Here is a 13,265-nt window from a genome sequence, read left to right as displayed (position 1 = left end):
GGGCATACTTGTGCAAACCTTTAAAGTAACATGTGTACTATGTGTACCTAAAAGCTTTTGGACAATTTGCTCAATTTGCTAAATATTCTCAAATGAGAAAGGTTGCTCTGGAGGCAAATGATACAAAGAGGTTAGGCTTAACATTAACAGACACTGAAATTAAAGACATTAGTAGGGAGATATTAGAATAAGTAAATAAGTGTTTTCAAGGGTATGGGCCTCTGCTGTACCCATCTGTAAGGGAGAGTGAAAGATGCTCCCCCATGAGCATCAAGCTTAAGGAAAGAACACAACTAGTGAGAACTGAGTAGTACCCTCAAAAGGAAGATAAGGAAGGAATCAGCCCAATAACTGATAGTACTGGATTAAGGGCTGTCAATAAGATAACACAGAATTTATACTCTATGGTAGCAAATCCATATATCTTACTAACTTGTTTAACACCTGAGCTAACCTGGTTCACTGTTTTAGGCCTAAGAGATGCCTTCTTTTGCCTCCCTATCCACGAAGCCAGCCAGAAAATTTTTGCATTCAAACACAAGCTCACATAATCCATGTGCCTGAAGGCTTCAGGATTCCCCATTCCAATTGGAGAACAGCTTGCAAAGACCCAGAGTCCCGGGAAGCTCCACAAGAGGAAAGGAGGCTGTTGCAGTACGTGGGCGATCTTCTAGTAGCCACTCGGACGAGGGAAGCAGGAGAAGCCTGGAGGGTAAGCCTTTTGAATTTCCTAGGACTCCAAGGATACAGAGTATCAAAGAAAAAGGCACAGGTAGTGAAACAGAAAGTAATCTACCTGGGGTACGAGGTGAGTGCTGGGCAACGGACTTTAGGGCAGGCTCACAAGGAAGCCATATGCCAAACCCCAAAACCCCAGACAATAAAGGAACTCCGAACCTTCTTAGGCATGGCAGGGTGGTGCCGACTGTGGATTTATGATTATGGACTGCTTGTCAGTCCCCTCTATGCTCTTATTGCCAATGGAAGCAGAGACCTCCAGTGGACAAAAGAAGCCACACGGCCCTTTCACCAGCTAAAGAGTGCTCTCATGTCAGCTCCAGCTTTGGGACTTCCAGATGTAAGTAAACCATACGTCCTATTTTCCCATGAGAAACAGGAAATTGCCCTGGGAATACTGGCTCAGGACTTGGGTCCATACCGGAGGGCAGTTGCTTACCTCTCTAAACAGCTAGATGCAACAGCCAAAGGCTGGCCAGGTTGCCTCAGAGCTGTAGCAGCAGTTGTGCTGAATATTCAAGAGGCACGCAAGTTTACCCTGGGACAAAAATTGACTGTGCTAGTGTCCCACACAGTATCTGCAGTACTGGAAGTAAAGGGTGGCCACTGGCTTTCACCACAGAGATTTCTGAAATACCAGGCCATCAAGGTAGAGCAAGATGATGTAGAGATTGTGGTGACTAATACTGTCAACCCAGCTTCCTTTCTCAGTGGAAATCAAGGGGAAGCAGTACACCATGATTGCCTGGAGACCATTGAAGCTACCTACTCCAGCCGCCCAGACTTAAAGGATACCCCTCTGGATGATGCAGAGACCTGGTTCACTGATGGGAGCAGCTATGTTACCAATGGGAAGCAACATGCTGGGTATGCAGTGACCACCTGCAGAGAGGTAATCGAGTCTGGGCCCTTACCAACAGGTACCTCTGCACAGAAGGATGAGATAATTGCCCTGACCCGTGCCTTGGAAATGGCAAAAGGAAAGAGAATAAACATCTACACAGACTCGAGGTACGCGTTTGGAGTTGTACATGCACATGGGGCCATCTGGAAGGAGAGGGGACTGCTGACCTCACAGGGAAAGAACATCAAACATGCACAAGAGATAATCCAGCTGCTGGAAGCAGTTCAGCTGCCTGAAAAGGTAGCAATTATGCACATTAAGGCACACCAGAGAGTGAGCTCAGAATTGGAAGAAGGAAATGAGCTGGAGGATAGAGAGGCAAAAGAAGCAGCAAAAGGTGAGGTAGCTACTGAAGGAGTCCTTATTCCAGATGGACAAATCTCCCTTGAAGGTAAGCCAGAATACAACAAGAGAGATAGGAAATTAACTGAAGATCAAAAAGGGACATATAACCAAGAAGGGTGGGCTACCATTGAAAAGAAACTGGTAATCCCTTCCCATTTATTGTGGTCACTAGTAAGGGAAGAACACCAGAAAACGCACTGGGGAATAGATGCCCTATACACATACCTGATTGAAAGAATTGTTGCTAGGAATTTATATGCCACTATTACTCAGGTGACCCGACAGTGTGATCTTTGCCTCCAGACTAACCCCAAAAATACCCCCAGACCGAAACTCCGTCAGATTGGGAAAGGCCATGGGCCTGGACAACAGTGGCAAATTGACTTTTCAGAACTCCCAAGGAAAGGGGGGTATCGATATTTGCTGGTATTGACAGACACATTTTCAGGGCGGCCAGAAGCGTTCCCCACCAGAACTGTCAAAGCTAGAGAGGTGACCAGAGTATTATTACAAGAAATAATATCACGCTTTGGAGTTCCAGCCACAATATCCTCAGATAGAGGATCACATTTCCTTTCCAAAATAGTGCAACAGATTAGTAGCCACCTGGGCATAGACTGGGAACTTCACACCCCATACCGCCCCCAATCAAGTGGCCAGGTGGGGAAAATGAATCATTTGATTAAACAACAAATCATAAGACTGGGGCAGGAAGCTAATCTACCCTGGCCCCAAGCTCTTCCACTAGCACTATTGCTAATTCGAACTAAACCTCGAGCTAAAGAAAAGTTGAGCCCTTTTGAAATACTCTATGGAAGACCATATGGAATACAAAAGGGAGTGTCCACCCATATTGGAGAGGTAACACTAGCCACCTACATGGTGGCCTTAAACAAAACGCTCAAGGAAATTGAGAAACATGTGGCTGGAACTCGGAGCCGGGAGTTAGATGGGCCAGTACATAACATACAACCTGGAGATTATGTATATGTTAAGTCTCTTACAGAAAAGACCTTGGAACCACAGTGGGGGGGACCGTTCCAAGTGCTTCTCACCACCTTCACTGCAATCAAAATCAAGGAGCAGAACGCCTGGATTCATCACTCTCGGGTGAAGAAGGCCCAGAAACACCTTGAGGAGTGATGCCAGGAGACAATGAACTGAGACTAAAACTTACTCGGGCAAAATGAGTATATTGCGGTCGGGAGTAGCTCATATTTTAGTTTGTAGAATTGTTTTGTGTGTAATCATAACTGAAGTTTTAGAACTTGAGAGTACCTTTATTCAGAGCAATGCTGAATGGCCTTGATCCCAGGCATTTAATCAGTATACTGGATCCATGGGAAAACCTTCTGAGATAAAAGATTTAAACATATCTACTGTAGTAATTCACTAGAATCAGGTATGTGGGGAGCAAGAATAGCAAGAACAGGAACTGTGAACACTTCAAGGAATCTGAGGAGAAGAAATCAAAGTGCTGGGTCATCAATAGGATGGCTTATGAGAGACCAGATGTAATTAGTGTCTGAACCTCCCCTGGTGTATATGAACACCAGGAAGTCTATGATAACCTAAGTGAATCAGACTGTTGGTGTAATTTCACCTTGATACAGCCTGTAGAAGTGACCTGCCTTTGAGCTCGAATTACTATTCAAAGTGGACACTGCACTTTTTACCACAGCAGCAGGGCCTTATACACCCCATACTAGTTCAGGCTCTACCCAAACTCCAAACCTGAACCTAACGTAGTAAAGAATGTGACTGAAGAACAGCTGTTATTCAATCCAGAATGGTCTCTCAAATGTGTAGAGCTGATAATGCAAATTAACATCTCAAAAATCCAACCAGCCTGCCCATCCTTCCTAAAAACTTCCTTTGAGAGCTGGACAACATGGTTACAAAAACAAGCATATCTCAGGATCAGAACAAGAAAGGAAGGAGCCAGCTCTCCTGGTGCTTAAAACCAGGAACACCAAGAAATCAGTTTCCTTAAGTCATTTTCTAAGCTGGTTGGCTGAACACCCAGGCAATAGCTGGTAAAGGGTGCTGAACGGCAGCATTAGTAACCCAAGCAAGGAAGGTGATTTTCTTTATTTATAGCTATCCCTTTTCCTACTGATATTTGGATCAGTGATTGTCCCAGTCTGAGGCAGTCAGATTCTGCTTAAAAGAGGTAGAGAGAGAGATCCCCCCTCAGAGCTCAGCAGCAGGCTGTAGGATTTTGAGCATCACTTTTGTGCTGAGTGTTTCAAGCAGCAGAAACCTGATCCCAGTTTCTTCTGAGGCACTGCAACACTGCAATGAATTTAGGCTCTTCTCTCAGATTTCCCCTTCATTATTTACTTGAGGCTTGGACCTGAAGCTAGGGGCAAGGTGGGTGAGGTTTTGTAGACCAGGAGAGACATTCCTGCTTGCCACACATCTGGGAAATCAGGTGCTTTGGAGGGGGAAGGAGATTCCCTGAGGTCTCTACATTTCAGAACAAACATCTGCCTCAAATATGACCTAAACCTCTGTCAGATACACTTGTGAAGTGTGTCTGAATTTGCAGTGTGAGCCCCTCTGGCAGGGAGGGATGGTCATGGACAGAAAGCAGTTCCTGTTCCCCATAACAAACATCTAAGTGGCATATTAGGGACAAGATTAGGAGTTTTAAATGGAATTGATTCAGAAATACTGATGAATAAACTGGCCACTGCAGCAGGTAGCCTAACAAAATTGAAGCAGCCTTTATAGTAATCTCTATTGGCATTAGGAACTAGCCAGTGACAGATTTCAAAAGTACTGCCAAAGTAAAGAAGTATGAAAAGGCCGGGGACCAAGACCACAAGTTAATAGTAGAAGCACTTAGTATAGTTCAAGATAATGTGTCTTTAGCTTTCAGTTGTATACAAGCACAGTTATGGATACAAGCAACAGCAGCTCCGATCATATGGGAAAGGGGTGAAGGCAATTTTCCAGCTGAAATTCAAGAAATTGTGTGGGATAATGCAATTGATATTGAAAGGAAGTTTCAATCTTGGCGGACTATGGTGAATTTCACCTATGATCCTGTTTCTAATGTGGCAACTGCCTTTGTACTTACCATACATAATGCCACTGTTTATGTTATCCATCCCATCGTTGCCCTAGGATTAAACCATGAAAAACAATACTCTATCCTTCAGAACACAGAGTGTGGGCACGAAAGATGAATGGAAAGTGGCAGACAGTAAACTTGGAATCCTGCATTACTAGAGAACAGATAGAATTCATTTGTGAAAGCAATACTATTAATGTGCAGGACGTGTATTTGGACACCGAAGAGAGTATTTGTCACTCTGAAATTCATCCAGTCACTGACCAGAAAACTGTGCTCGTATATACTGGAAAAGGGTGTATGCTTGAGAACTGCTTGTGCTGCTGTACAAATTGATAGCAATGATGTTATTCTGTCTAGTAGAAACCATTCTAATCTCTGTATTTGTAATTTTGTTAGGATTATTTATTACATTGTTAATTTGGAACTGTAGAATGCTACAACAAATAGCTGTGCTATCCTCTTTGTCAAACGTACATGGTGAAGCGTTAAAAGACACTTACTGTCGTGGAGGTTTTTCTTAAGTAAAAGAATTTACTTATTTCCTCGGAAAGGGGGGAATGAGACAGAGGAAAGATCCATTCGGAATTAGGTCAAGTGTCTAAGAAAGGTGAAAAGTCTGTGAGGCCAAAGCTGAAGGAAAAACTCGCATGCCAGACAGCAAGGAGACAGAGAAAGAAAAACAGAAAGACCACAAGGTCGATTTGCCCCCGACTTAGAAATTCCTTTGATAAAGAAGAACTGGTGCTAAATGTCACGCAGAATGAATATGTATGAACTTATTGTGAAACTGTATGCATATGCATTTGGAAGGGGGATAAAAGAAGACCCGAGGTCTTCAGAGGCACGCTTGCCTTTTTGGGGGCTTGCGTCCGGCGCACGTCGTAATAAAAGCATACCGGGCTTTACAACTTTTACAAAGTTGCGAGGTTTCTTGTTTTCTCCGCAAAATAAGAGGGAAGAGGGTATTGTTTTACATTAGTAATTTTGCTAAACGGTTGGGAGGGTGCAACTTTGAGCAGTCTAATGTTAAGACGCAGCATGCCAAATGACCACAGGAATCCCTCAGAATCTTCCCACTGCCTCCCAGCAAGAACATCCATCCCTAATAAATTGTTTGGAATATCTCTAATTACCATTTTGACAACTAATTTATTCTCCTCTCCAAGGAGCATGAGTTTTACTAAAGCCACATTCATAGATTCAGTAGTTCCTAAAGCATTAAGACAATATTGTTTCTTTGTTGGAACAATTCCACACTTCTGGGCAGCCTTTGTTGTTAGTGCAGAGATTTTTGCCCCAGTGTCAACCAGAAAGGTTACAGGTGCCAGTTTGGGGCCCATGATAGCTGTGATCAATACATCTCCTGATTTATTTTTAGTGAGCATTCTCAAATACATCCATGCTCTGTCCTTTCACTCACTTGTAAGGGGCAGAGAACCTAGTTTCCCTGGTTCTGTGTTTGTTTTGGCTCACATCCTAGATTCTGAGGGAGAGGATTGGAGAGGGTTTGTTTTGGCTTGCTGCCTGAATTCTGAGAAGAGAGGGGTGCACTGGGTTGAATGGATAAATTTGGTTTTTGATAGTGCCAATTACATGCTATTTTCTGTAATTTATCAAGGGGCAAACCATCCATCACCTCTCTGGGGACCCCGCTTTTAACTCCCAACAACCACCAACGGTTGACGGTTAGAGATCTGTTTTTCCTTTTCTAATTTTTCACTGTGCAGAGCCCTGATAAACCGAACACCTTTTGTTTTTTTCTGATTTCTCCTCCAGGGTTTTTACAGGTCCATATTTTCTACTATAATTAATCAAATCTACCACAACCTCACTCTATGTCCAAACTTTACGGCCACTGGCAGGTGAATTAAATTGAAAAACTGGGGGTTGTGAGGGGGCGGAGTATGGAGTGAAACCAGGATTAGTAGATCCAGTTCAGTCAGTTGGGTTACCAAGGAATCTATCTAGTCTCTCTACAGGACCCAAGGCCATTATGGTTTTCTGTAAAGTAATTACTGTAGCTTTAAGTGATTCTGGAAGCCCTGGAATTAAAGGGGTCATCAATTCAGGCTTCACAGGTAATTGCATCAAGGATTCAAAACTAGGAGTCAATCTCTTTTCATTAATCATTTGCAGGCAGGTGGCTTTGTGGACACTTTCCAAAAGTTGGTCAGGGGTACTAACTATAGCTAAAGGGTCTTCCCTTTCCAAAGGATTAATTCCCCCGGCCCAGAAAGCTGCGCGCTGTGTCAGGGACCATGTCTCATGCTTAACTCCTGTTGTTAAGAAAACTCCATGTCCCCAATATCCGCTGGCCTCCTGTTCAGTTAATTTAATTTGATCTCCACCAGTGAGGGACACTCTGAAGATATATTCTGTCTCTGATTCTTGTGGAAGCCACCCATATTGTTTCTTTAGCTTAGCAATCTGGTAGCACTGTATGGTATTTGTCTAGTTGTGATATGTGGTTTAAAATCTTCATCATTAATATAATTATATTCTGTTTTGACCAGGGGTCTCAAATGAGGGCAGCAGTTTTCCCCACAATTTTTTTACTACTTCAAGTTCCTTATGGGGATAAATCTGACTAATGTGAGGAGTTTCTTTTTCCTCTGCCTCTGTTGAGGAATCAGCATTCTGTGAATTCTTAAAATATTCATCTCTCAAGGCAGCCTGTTCTAAACGATTCTCATTCCTTTCTTCATATAATTGTTTTTGCAAAATTTCAACGAGGTTTTGAAGGGAGTCTATTATAGCTTTTTCTTCACTTCTTTGCTTCAAGCAGGTTTCTATAGCTGCTGTAAGACAGGCCCCCAAAACTGAGCAGAAAATAGTTTTATTTTTGCCCAGTTTAAATTTTGTTTCATGTTGTGAAGAACATACTCGGTCGATAACATTTTCCAAATTAAACCAGTTACTTTGTGCCCATTCTTCTCCTCCTGGAGAAGGTTTGTCACTATGTTTAGCTAGTAGAGAATAAAATTCAGCTTTAATTTTTGTGCTGAGGTTTTCACTCATTTTGTGAAGGGACCAGAAAACCACTACAGGGAGGTATAGACTTAAGTTACACAACCACACAGCTTTTTCTGTGTCTCCCTTCACTTCCCGGTGTGGGTGAGGAGACCAAAGGTGCTTGGGAGGTACTCCTTCAATATAATATTTCTGGATGTCTCTTCACTACACCAAGCAGTCAAAAATTCATACACACAACAAAACCAAAAAAACCCAGTCTCGCTTTTTGCACTAGGAGATCCTTTGAGAATTTCTGAAGACAGAGCCTTGAAACGAGTGTGGATGTTTTTTTCACCTAGGCATGTGCAGTTTGTGGGGAAATTCAAGTCACCCCCCTTGCTTTCTAGATACTGCTCACTCTTTCAGAGTGGCGGGCTAGGTGCGTCGAGCGAAACATCCTTGCCCTGTTACAGACTACACAGAACCTGCACCCCTTCTGACAGAAATCCTGTCCATGATGCCAATTTAAATGTCACAATCCGCTAGTACAAGCGAGGCTCGTGATGGTTCATTTTAATGATCTCAGAGTGCAAAAAACACACAGTAGGGGACTTTCAGTATTAATCAAAACAAATGCACCTTTTATTGAGTGCCCACAGCAAATGCAATAAAAGGATTAGAAAGGAGATAAAGGATAGAGAGAGAGACAAGGGGGGGGCGGGGATAGCTACCAACGGAGAGACGAGATCCTCGTGGTCTGGCCAATAGATCCATCTTGCCACATCAGGGAGAATCTCAAAGTCTTTGGTTAACTCAGGGGTCTTTTATAGTCTTCTGCCGGGGTGGGGTGGACAGGATGGTCGAGGGAACAGGTACAGGACAGTGGAGAACAACTACATTGAGAACAAGTCCAGACAGTCCAGTTTCGAACAGGGCAAACCAGTCCCAGCAGTGAGCAGGACCCATTGTTTCAGGACTGGTTTCCATGGGAAACCAGTCTTGGTCCAGTGAACACATCTGAAGGCAACACTTGGCAGATATCCCATTTCCTTCAGGCCAGCTCCCCTGTCTTAGAATTTTTAGGGTCTCAGTCCTTGGGGTAGGGGGGGGGCTTCAATCTCCATCCTTGGGGATCACCAAAGTTACCTCAGAAAGTTAGTCTTTCTCTAAAGCTGGTGGCATCTGGTCAAGAGGTGGGGAAATTCATGGGCTATTGTGATGCATGGGGATCATGAAGCAGGTGTAACCATACAGAGTGAGCTGATCCTTGCCAGTCCCTGTTCGAAGCAGCGTACCGTGGTGGCACAGCAAGCACACCTACAAACAATCACTTGGCAAGCATCCACCTCAACCAGGCCAGAACTCCGATCGGGGTCTTCAGGGTCTTAGTCTCTGTCCTTGCAATGGTCATGAGGCAAATAAGGGAAACTTCGGACCGTCTCTCACACCAGCCTGGCCTCAGCCCTTTGGCCTCCCCTCCCCCTGCCTGGCAGCTGATAGGGCCCAGCGAGCTCCCTGAGAAGGGACCTGGCCTGCAGCAGGGGCTGCCCAGCCTGGCCCAGCCTAGACAGGGGCTGGGCTGGCCTTGTTACCTGCTTTCAGACTGGAAGGAAAAGAGACCCTCCTGAGCTTTTTAGTCTTTTACATGTGTCTTCACAGAAGCATGTACAGTTTCCTTAATAGTTTAAAAAATTGTCAATTCTCAAAACTAATTACTTATTGGTCTTTTTTTGCCAGACACAGAAAAAATTGCTAGCAACTTCTCTTAGAAAGTCACTTCCGTAAGTACTTCTAATGTAAAACCACCACAAACAGGCTAAATTGAGCTATTTGTTTTTCACCAAAATGCCGCCACTTTGATTTGACACTGGCATTACTAAAGGCCACGCTTCAGGAACTACTGCTGTTTGTCCTGATTGCCGAAGGTGTTCTTTTCCCTCTGTTGCAGGAGGTGTTAATCCCAGAGGGCTTCAGAGCCTTCAAGTCTGGCAGTCGGACGTCACACATTTTTCTGAATTTGGCTGTTTAAAATACATTCATTTCTCTATTGATACATTTTCTGGTGCTCTTTTTTCATCAGCCCATTCAGGGGAAATAGCTAAAGATGTCTGTAGGCACTTCACTGCTGCTTTTGCAACTCTTGGTATATCATCTGAAGTAAAGACAGACAATGGCCCAGCTTATACTTCCATTCAAGTTCCTACCTTTTTTTCCTTATGGGGAATTATGCACAAAACAGGTATTCCTCATTCCCCAACAGGCCAATCTTTCATTGAACCGGCTCATGGCTCCCTCAAGCATCTCTTAGTTCAACAGAAAGGGAGAGCTGGGGGTGGCACCCCTGCCAAGAGACTGCAAAAAGCCCTTTATGTTTTCAACTTTTTGAATTGTTCTTTGATGAACCCCAACCCACCGATTGTTTGACATTTTAATTGTAATTCACAATTGATGCTGTTGAGTCAGGGACGGAAAGAAGACTCCAGTCTTCAGGTGGATTAGAAGGTAAAATTGTTTAATGAAAGTAGCGGGTCTTTTTATAATGTGACTATCTAAGGTGATACTTGATTGGTCTCAAAGTAGAAACATCTCACACTATTGGTGAACTATGAATAACACACTCTGGAGAACCATATCTATCAACAACAGTTACAGAAAGAGTCATAATAACTGTTTTAATTCTTTCCTCTAAGATTCCCAGGCTCAGCCTGTGAGAAATTATCTCTGTTCTTTCTTCAACTGAACTGAGAATATCTACACACAATTGCAACAAAAGGAAAAACTCCCAGTTTTAGTGAAGGATCCAGAATCCAGTAAGATATTGGGGCCTTATCCTTTGGTCACCTGGGGTAGAGGTTTTGCTTGTGTCTCCACAAAGAATGGTCCCAAGTGGATTCCAGCAAAGAATGTGAAGCTGTTTCAAGAACTTTTGACTGCATCATCTGAAGATTCACCTTTAACACCAACATTGGAGGAGAACCCCTATGAACAAGACCTTTCCACCACATCAGCACCTATTTGACCTCTAACAGACTTATGTCCTTGGGAAAATGGTTTGGATTACCCAGAGGTGTCCAGGTTTACAGGGTTAGGTTGTCCCATCTAAGAGAACCAGAACTTCATACATTGCGAGGAGGTCTATACAGTGCACAATTCCCATTTCATGAGTTTATTCTTGCTTTGGACTGGGAACACCAAGACCTTAGCCAAATAGTTACTGCCTTTGAGCGAGAACTTAGTGCAGGACTACTTCTCCCCTTCCCTTGTTTAGTTCGTCATACTAGGCATCATCAAGCTTGGGTTTAATGCAAATATGTTTAATGTGGGATACTGTGATACTGTACATCTCATAAAAGACAAGGTGCTTGGTGTCAATGTGATCCAATGAAATGCAGCAGAAATAATGCACAAATTCAATTATTAGTGTGAGGATATAAGTTTGGTCTACCTGAACAATTGGAAATTACTCTGAAACAGTGGCTTATTGCTACTGAGAATAAGGATAAATGATGACTTCCTGAATACTATGCTGTTCACTGGAAATTGTTTCTAGTGCTCAGACATGGCCTGTTAACCAACCAAAACCAAATATTTGGGTAATCTTAGCAAATGTTACAGGACAGGATACGTTGTGTTTGGCCACTGCATCCTCTGATAATCCTTTTTCAATGTGCCTTGTGGCTCTGCCCTTAGACAATTGGCCTTGCCTGACTCAGGCGAATACAATGTTGCAAAACAGCAATCATGCTGATGCCTGGGATCAACGGACCCCTTATCTTTCCCTTGAGTCTCAAGAGTTAGAACCTCTGGGCTCAGTGAAAATGGATCTTTGTATAAGGTTTAATTATTCTGGGAAAAATCAGTCTAAGGCTTGTGTTTCTTCCCCTCATCACCCTGTGTATAAAAATGTGAGCGCTTGGTGTAATTATACATCCAGGATTATTTCTCACTCAACCAATGCTCCATTACTTTTACCTCCTGGGGTATTTTTAATTTGTGGGGATAGGACTTGGCCTGCCATCCCATGGCATATTAAAGGAGGAACATGTAGCCTTGGGCGATTATCCATTTTAACCACTAATATGTCCATGATTTTTCAACATAAATATGCCTCTAAATTTAAACAAAACTTACATACTTTTGACAAAGATTGTGATGGCCAGTTTGATTTTTGATTTAAAGGACAGTGATAGGCGGAATAATTTTTTACTCCTAGTGTAGCAGCAGGAAAAGCTTTAGGATTACTTAACAAATTAGGTTATTGGCTAGCTAAACAAACTAATGCTACGTCCTTAGCTTTAACAGGACTTTTAACTGATGTTAATTCTATTAGACACACTACTTTGCAAAATAGGGCAGCAATAGACTTTTTGCTCTTAGCACAAAGACATGGATATGAAAAATTTGATGGAATGTATTGTATGAACCTGTCTGACCACTCCAAATCAATCCATGCAAGCATTCAAGTCCTGAAAGAGGATGTAAACAAACTGCAAGTAGATGATGGACTTTATTGCCTAGGCTGACTTCTGGGGGATTGGAGACTTGGTGGATAGATAAGAAATTTAGTTAAAATAGGCTTATATGTATTAGGCATTATATTATGCATTGTTATGGTTATTTTACTATGTGTGCAAAAATTAATAGACAAGTCACTTAAGAGTGTATTTTTGGTTGAACAGAAAGGGGGAGCTATGGGGAATAAAACAGAGAGTACAATGGAACTGATAAAGGACCCCGATATCTTAGGCCTGATCAAGCAGAAACAGTGGGAGACAAACACAGATAAATGCTCCCTGGGGAAGAAGTGACCAAGAAACATGTTGTGAAACTTTGTGATAAGATAATGTTACCAGGTGACGTGATGTCACGAAGAATGTGTAACCAATGGGAAATTGTTACAAAAAATATAACCCTATATAAGTTCCATACAAGTAAAACTCTTTATAAATGCCTTGTATTCACAACAAAATCGGCTTCTGATCTAAACTCAGATGTCCCTGTCTCTCAATCGCTGATAGATTCCACTTTATCTCAAAAGAACTGTATCTTGTAATTTAAACAAGCATATTTCAACAGAACTTAAGCTCAACATCACTGAAACTTCATGTCACTTAATCGTAACAAAGTACACGTAACAGAACTTTAAGTTAACATTAGTGAAACTGAACAAAAATAATCTTGATAGAACTTAAATTTAACAGAACTTAAAATAACAGAATTTAAATAGACCATCACTTTAACTTA

This window comes from Melozone crissalis, unplaced genomic scaffold (genome assembly GCF_028551555.1).
Source record: "Melozone crissalis strain CALT ecotype California unplaced genomic scaffold, PUWL_Pcris_2 ptg000035l_1, whole genome shotgun sequence".
Taxonomy (NCBI): Eukaryota; Metazoa; Chordata; class Aves; order Passeriformes; family Passerellidae; genus Melozone; species Melozone crissalis.
The sequence above is the reverse complement of the archived record's forward strand: the minus strand, read 5'-3'. Positions refer to the sequence as shown.